At 32.1% G+C, this 8,581-nt stretch overlaps 1 pseudogene; it reads left to right on the forward strand.

The window, feature by feature from the left end:
• The window catches only part of LOC113752405, a 9,389-nt pseudogene extending 2,025 nt beyond the window's left edge, over nucleotides 1-7,364 (forward strand).
• Nucleotides 7,365-8,581: the final 1,217 nt, after the last annotated feature.

The following is an 8,581-nucleotide window of genomic DNA, read 5'->3' on the forward strand; positions in this document are numbered from 1 at the left end:
AAAAAAATGATATATCAAAGTCTGAAAAAATTCAGGAAGATATCATTGATAAGTTAGGATGTATCAAATTGATTACTGATATTTATCAAGAGTATAATGTTGTTATTTTTGGATGTACAAGCTTTGATAGTTATGACAAAGTGTTTGTAGAACTGCTTGTACAGAGTTTACAAGGTTTTTCAATGTGTCTTATAACAATCATTTTATTTATTGCAAGTCTTCTATTCAAGTTCAAATGTCATAGAAAGGTGTTACCTTCAAAGAGGTTATTTGAATACATTAAAAATGTCATCAATTATTTTGGAAGGTTTTTTAATGTGTCTTATAACAATCATTTTTTTTTATTACAAGTCTTCTATTCAAGTTCAAATATCATAGAAAGGTGTTACCTTCAAAGAGGTTATTTCAAAGAGGTTATTGGAATACATTAAAAATAGCATCAATTATTTTGGAATTTGGTCCAAGAAGCCGAAAGAAGTAGGTCTTGCAAAGCTAATCATCAGCTTGCCGAATCCAAAACAAGGTTTGAAGATTTTAGAAGACAATTCAAAACCTGTAGTCAAAGTAGAAAGAAAGAGTGTTGGATTATTAAATAAATTTAGTTGTTAGTGGTAGTTTCATATTTAGTGCCTTTTGACTAGTTCAATGTTTTGAATTATAAGTATCTTTTGTTGAAATTTGCTTTCAAAACTTATGTTAGTTTGCTTTTTGTACGCTCTATAAATAAAGAGCTCATGAATGAAAAAGTTAAGATATTTTCCAATCTTTTAATATAAGACTTTATAAGAAGCCTTTGCAAAAGCTAATTTTTTTTGCAACACAAACTACAATTGTTATTTCTTAGGTTATACTCTAAATTCCAACATCATCCTTATTAAAAGATAGAATTTTTGCTCATAATTTTTTTTTTTGGGCGACTTCAAATTTATTCCAAAGCAACGGAAACATACATTAAAATAAAGCAGATCCACAAAGGTGGCATCAGTCAGAACAAAGCAACCTGGACAAATAACATCTAGCCCACAATGTTATTGCCAAACTTTAACAAGAGCAATCTTGAAAATGACAAACGAATTCTCAACCAACAAACTATAAATTTTTTTTCTCAACAAATTTTTTTTTTTTTTTACTTTTAATGAGAATAAGAAGCTTTTTTCAAACAACTGGGGAACTTTCACATCACTATTCTCTAAAAATAAGATAATAAGTGATCATGGTATGTCTATCATGTTTAGCTGTTGAGAAGTGATTCCAAAGCATGCTATATTTTAGTAAATGTGTATTTTCAACATTCGAATCATCAAAATAAAAGAAAGATTTCTAGTGATATTAAGCCAAAAGAAGGTTGCCTATCCCATTGATGGAGTCCCCATCAATACCCCGGCAAATGGTGTTTTTGCATTTATCGGACTTGGGGTCTGTTCGATAACATAAAAAAGTGCTGAATCTGAATTTTTTCAGACATTCAGATGTTATGAGTATTTGATAAATGAAAATCTATTTGCTGAACTTGTTAAGCAGTAATGAACTTATGTGTAATTTTTTCAGCACAAGAATCCTAACTGAATGCTTAATTCTGATAAGAATCAATAGAATTATTTCAACTACCTTATCTTGTCTACCAGATCTACCATTATTTGTTAATTATGTTCAAAATTCTTATCTAATTAAACAACCTAATATTCTCTATCTAACGATTTTTAGTTTCTCTTTTCTCCTTTTTAAACTTTCACATCTTCTCCATACTCTCATATAATATTATTTCATCTTTTATATTAATTTGATTTAAAAATAAATATTGTCATTTTCATACCTAACAATTTTAAACTAATTAAATCATAGATTCTATTTCTTTTTTGAATAAAATGATATAAGGGCAAAATTGTCAAATTAAACTTATTAAGTATTCAACTATAAATATTTATCAAACAGTATAAATAGGTTTAGCATTAAAATTCAGACATTCATATATATTTTTCAGTACTTAAAATTCAGCAAATTAATTGTTTCAGTATTCAGATTTCAGAATTCAGACTTCAGAATTTAGATTCAGTTTTATCAAATGGAACCTTAGTCCTGTATCTTCACTGGTTATAGCGGTTTCAAAAGCCATAGGTTTGTCTATAAATACCCTCAAAAACCACCTCAACACTGGTTATGATCAGCTTTAAGTTGATTGGTTCTGAATAAAGGAGATCCATAAATACAAAGGTCATACCCTAAAGGGAATGCACTACCAGATCATTAGGCAGATACATACTTATCAAGGCTTGATACGGCTGGGTTGACTTACAATGGTAGTTCTTGTTGGCTTGTCAAACCAGCAAAAATAAAAGTTCATACTCTAAAAATATGAATTCAAGTGTAGTGGTGAGTAGGGTCGTATCCATATGAATTGGGTGATTTATTTCTTTGTGAAAAATGGGGGATTAGGAGAAATTAACTAAATAACTCACTTGAATAAAAATAAAGACAGTATCACAAAATTAAATAAAACTAAACCAAGAATAGGGAACACTCTAGTCGAAGGTCTAATTTCCGCTTTGGTTCATTTAACTGATCATCGATGCAAAGGTGAAATCACTTATTCATAAATAAATTGGTTATGGTTGTCAACACGCTCTGACAACCTGCTTCTCCTTACTGTTTCGATAACCACAACACGCTCTGTGGCTATTTCTCTTGCCAATTAAGCAACCCTAAACAAGCTCTTAGGATTTAACCTATTGACAGCATTAATAATTAGAAAAGCTACCAATTCTAACCAACAAACACACACGCTCAGTTCATTTAAGTTAGACTATATATTCCCGTGACATAAATTCGAAAGTCGTAAGCGTTGATCAATAGAAGACATACCCACATTATTAACCCTCCTGTGAATGAAATCCTGTCTATCACCAAATTGTTGAGTATAGTTAATTAGCCATAAACTAACTCCAGAATGAGGGAAAAATAAAAATAAAAATAATTCAAAGAAAATAAATCAATAAGGCACCAGTACCCGGCAACGACGCCAAAATTTGTTGGCTTGTCAAAACAGCAAAAATAAAAGTTCCTACTCTAAAAATATGATTTCGAGTGTAGCGGTGAGTGGGGTCATATCCATAGGGATTGGGTGATTTATTTCTTTGTGAAAAATGGGGGATTAGGAGAAATTAACTAAATAACTCACTTGAATAAAAATAAATACAGTATCACAAAATTAAATAAAACTAAACCAAGAGTAGGCAACACTCTAGTCGAAGGTCTAATTTTCACTTTAGTTCATTTAACTGATCATCGATGCAAAGGTGAAATCATTTATTCATAAATAAACTGGTTATGGTTGTCAACACGCTCTGACAACCTGTCTCTCCTTCTGTTTCGATAACCACAACACGCTCTGTGGCTATTTCTCTTACTAATTAAGCAACCCTAAACAAACTCTTAGGATTTAACATATTGACAGCATTAATAATTAGAAAAGCTACCAATTCTAACTAACAAACACACACGCTCGGTTCATTTAAGTTAGACTATATATTCCCGTGACATAAATTTGAAAGTCGTAAGCGTTGATCAATAGAAGACATACCCACATTATTAACCCTCCTGTGAATGAAATCCTGTCTATCACCAAATTGTTGAGTATAGTTAGCCATAAACTAACTCCAGAATGAGGGAAAAATAAAAATAAAAATAATTCAAAGAAAATAAATCAATAAGGCACTAGCCCCCGACAACGGCGCCAAAATTTGTTGGCTTGTCAAACCAGCAAAAATAAAAGTTCCTATTCTAAAAATATGAATTCGAGTGTAGCGGTGAGTAGGGTCGTATCCACAAGGATTGGGTGATTTATTTCTTTGTGAAAAATGGGGGATTAGTAGAAATTAACTAAATAACTCACTTGAATAAAAATAAAGACAGTATCACAAAATTAAATAAAACTAAACCAAGAATAGGCAACACTCTAGTCGAAGGTCTAATTTCCACTTTGGTTCATTTAACTGATCATCGATGCAAAGGTGAAATCACTTATTCATAAATAAACTGGTTATGGTTGTCAACACGCTCTGACAACTTGCCTCTCCTTACTGTTTTGATAACCACAACATGCTCTGTGGCTATTTCTCTTGCCAATTAAGCAACCCTAAACAAGCTCTTAGGATTTAACCTATTGACAGCATTAATAATTAGAAAAGCTACCAATTATAACCAACAAACACACACGCTTGGTTCATTTAAGTTAGACTATATATTCCCGTGACATAAATTCGAAAGTCTCTTTTACAATCAAATTATATCACTCGCCACAAATACTAAAACCATCAAACAATTACGGATTTGATATTTCAGATGGCAATAGACTATTTCGACAATTAAATATTGATCAGGTATTTAACTGTAGAAAATAATCATAATCATGAATGAACAGAGAATATATAAATACTCATAAATAAATGAAACAAACAAATCAAATTAGATCTCACAGTATTGTGAACAAAGATTCAATTTCCTTCAACTAGAAAAGAAACTAGCCGCTCCTCCCGGTAGATTCGCGGCCACAAAATGCTAGGGTTTATTGTAGAGAAAAAGAGGAAAAAAGAATCAGAGATAGAGAAAAGAATGAGAGCCCAAGTCTGTTTTCTCCCCTATTAATAAGGACGGGATCCCCTTTTCCTTATAAGACTCCTACTTAAACTAAACTAACCAACCAAGACCTATCAATTGGTTTCCAAAATAAATTACATCAAGTGATAACCCCTCAAGATCTCCACTTTCGTGACTAATATGTAAAACCATGGGCTGCAACTGGCTTCTTGATCAATTGACAAATTGATCTCATGTCCTACGAACTCTTGATTGCCTTGTCAAATAAGACGTGGGCACGCTTAACAGACTGGAGTCTTCTGGACATAAATCTTTAGAAGCACCACTTTGCGTTTGACAGAGCGTGGGCACGCTTAACAAGATGTCTTCTGGAAAGTCGACTTTTAATGCGTCTTTTACTTCATTCTCACCAACAATCCCTAAAAGCAACACCAAAATTCAAATATGAGTGAAATATATCGATTAACGCCATATTTTAGCAAAATAAAGGGAAAAATATTCACCAATTATATGCACAATTAGCCACTTAACAGTTCTTCTCCAAATCTAAATGGTTTTGTAGTTTTTGCATGTTGAAGAAAATCACATTCTTTACCCACCCCCTAACAGAAATTTTTTTTTAAAAATATAAGAAGAATAAAAGCATAATTGATCTGGTCGTATTAACATATCCATGTAATGGTAATATCTCCTTTTAACTGTTTGTTAGTACTAGTTTTAAAGTTTACCTTTATCACACTAAATCATGGCATCACAGGTTGAGTTCTATCTAATTAAATTAATTCTTGTAACTCTTACAATTTTTGTATAAATTCATATAATTTAAGTGTAAATTTTAATTTGTCGATTCATAGTCTATCACACCAAATTTATATGAATTTACACCAAAATAGTACTCTCCGTCCCATTGTTAATTTTATTTTTTCACTTTTTGGTTGTCTCAAAATGTGAGTCAATTCGAAAAAAGTCAAACCACTCAGATTTTTCTCTTTTGGTTTATGCCTCTCACTTAAAAAAAACAAGATTCTATCCAATTACACTAAAGAATTGTGGAGGGCCCACCATATCACATTTCTTTCCTAACTCCCGTAACATTAGAACTTAAACCTGTGTTTTCAAACTCGGACCGGACCGGCCGGTCCGACCGGTTGAACCGGGAACCGGTTCAAGTGTCCGGTCTGAGTTGGTCATCAGAACCGGGAGATTTAAAACCCGGTCAACTCCAGTAAAAAACCGGGTTTGACCGGTACAGAACCGGAAAAACCGGTCCAACAGGAGATTTTGTAAAAAAAGTTCAAACTTTTTTAATATTATGTTTTGACCCCCTAAATTGTGAAAACTTATTAATATACCTCAAATATTTCATACTTTATAAATATTGTCCTAAAATTTGATGTTATTTTTCAATTAAATCCATAATTTTAATTCTAAACTTGTTAATGTTTATTAAATAATATAAATTGTTACTTGATTCTAATTTCTTTGTATTTTCTTGTTAAATATATTTGAAACATCAAATATATATAAATATACCTTTATTAATATCAATATGTTATTGGATATTTTATATACAATAATTTAATTTTTAAATAATTTTTATTTATGACGTCATCCGGTTCGACCCCTATCGACCCCCGGTCGAACCCATTGACCCCTGACCCCTGACCTCAGCCGAGTCGATATCCGGTCCGGTTCTGAAAACATAGACTTAAACTCCTTACATTTTCGTTTTCTTTTCTTTTCTTGCATTTCAAATCTTTGGTTTTATTCAATTTTTTCTTTCCATGCTTTTTTTTTTCGCTTTTCTTTCCTCTTTCCAAGCTACACAAGATTTGCGGATGCAATCACACTTTTGTTATTGGTCTTTCTATCTCATTTTTTAACAAAAGAATGCATTTCTTACAATAGTGCAAATCAATCTTTAAGGGAAGTTTTCTTGTGATGTAAGGGAAGTTTTCTTACAAGAATGCATTTCTTACAATAGAGCAAATCAATTTGAAGTCAAACTTTCATTAGAGCTCTTCATCTTCTCCAGTCATATAAGGGAAGTTATGTTTTTCAAATATTTCCAGGTCTATCACTATCTCATTTCTTAGCAAAAGAAAAATTACAAATTCCATGTCAACTTTCAAAGCCATGCCCAAGATGCATTCTGAGAAGGGGTTGGATTATTAACAGCTTGCTCCTGGGACCCTAGAGTTAACGGTCCATACTTTTTCTCAACTGCAATCAGCATTAGCCTGTCCAATGCTAAGGATTTCATTCAAGATGTGAAAAAAACTTGTTGCTTTGCAGCCTAATGGCTTATGTGGTGTTGACCTTTATATTGGTTTCCTGGCTAGATATGTTACTCGTTCAAGTGCTTACTTGGGGAAGGAAGAAGATACCCAATGGCCCCAAGAATTTATGAAGATATTCTTGAAGAGATAGAGCAGATGGCACTGTTTAAATATGGAGGATTGCCTCATTGGGATAAAAATAGGGACTTGGCTTTCCTTAATGTGATTAACAAGTACAAGAATGCTGGAGAGTTTTTGAAGGTCAAAAAACTATATGATCCTCTGGCGTTGTTCTCCAATGAGTGGTCAGACCAAATTCTTGGACTGAAAGATGGAGTTCCCATAGTAAAGGAGGGTTGTGCACTAGAAGGGTTATGTATATGCTCGGAGGACAGCCATTGTGCCCCAAAGAAGGGATACTTTTGCCGACCAGGAAAAGTTTACGAGGATGCAAGGGTTTGTACTCGGGTTCGTACTCATTTGTCATCCTAAATATTTAGATCATTTGCCAGTTAAATGTATTTTACATTACAAGTGAGTCTAGAATAATTGGCAGGTCCTTCCAACTTTATGCTTGATATTTTTGGGTATGTTTGAGGATCTTGCTCTCCAAAAAGAAAGAAAATGTTTGTGCATGTTTTTTCCAACAATAACTTTTGTATTGCTATAGTTATAATTTTGTGTGAAAGCATATGAGAATTGAGAAGTTATGGGAAAGCAAGCTATACATGGTATACGGGATGTTTATCATAAGTTGAGGAACAGACCAATATAGCATATATTTTTAAAAAAATGTTTGGATGAAAAATAATTATCTACTCAAGGTAGCAATAATTAAAAGGCAAATTATATTGACACTCCTAAAATAATTCTAAAGTAATGGAGTGTCTGAGATTTTTTAGGAGCACTAGTATTATTTGCCTTATTATTAAAATTATGTTTAATAAAGAACGATTTCTATTCATATCGAGTGTCTAGTTTCGTACAATAAAGTTAACATAATTTCTTATTTTCACTTATTTCATTTGCACATAAAAGCTTCATTAGTGGGAAATATTAATGACACACCATATAGGTTTTAAACCTTTTTTTTGTTTTATTTTGTGTTCTTTTCCATGATCTAAAAATTGCTTATCATGGAATGAGCATTCCTAGTTTTTCTTGAGAAATAGGAGAATAAACATCAGCCAAATGTTCATCCTATATTTTGGTGGGATAAGCCTTTAGTTATGGATGACTCCACTGTACTAATTTTGCTGATAAGTTAAACGTTTTTTTTTTTTTTTTGTGTGTTAATGTAATTTAAGACACTTTTGTGGAGAGTGTAATTGAAAATATGGCCTATAGTCACTCTAGGAGCATTAAAAATATTCCTAAATATTAAAAAAATATTCCTTGTAAAATTTTTCAACCAGAGTCACCTGATTAAGGAAAATTTCACTAATGCCATATACAGCATATCTCTAGGCATGTCAATTGAGCCTAATGGGTTGGGTTCTGAAATAGCCAAGTTTAGACTTAGTAAGAAACATAACAACTAGTTTCAGGTTTAATCGATTTGCGTTTTGACATATTATGGCTCAAACTCGGCCCTTTTATTTCATTGGGCTTCAAAGGTCCAAAATGAGCTTGTCAAAATTCAACAATTTCTCATTTATATTTTTCTAAAAATATAAGATATTAATTAAATAAAATCAAGGTTTATGATT

This window comes from Coffea eugenioides, chromosome 11, assembly GCF_003713205.1.
Source record: "Coffea eugenioides isolate CCC68of chromosome 11, Ceug_1.0, whole genome shotgun sequence".
Lineage (NCBI taxonomy): Eukaryota > Viridiplantae > Streptophyta > Magnoliopsida > Gentianales > Rubiaceae > Coffea > Coffea eugenioides.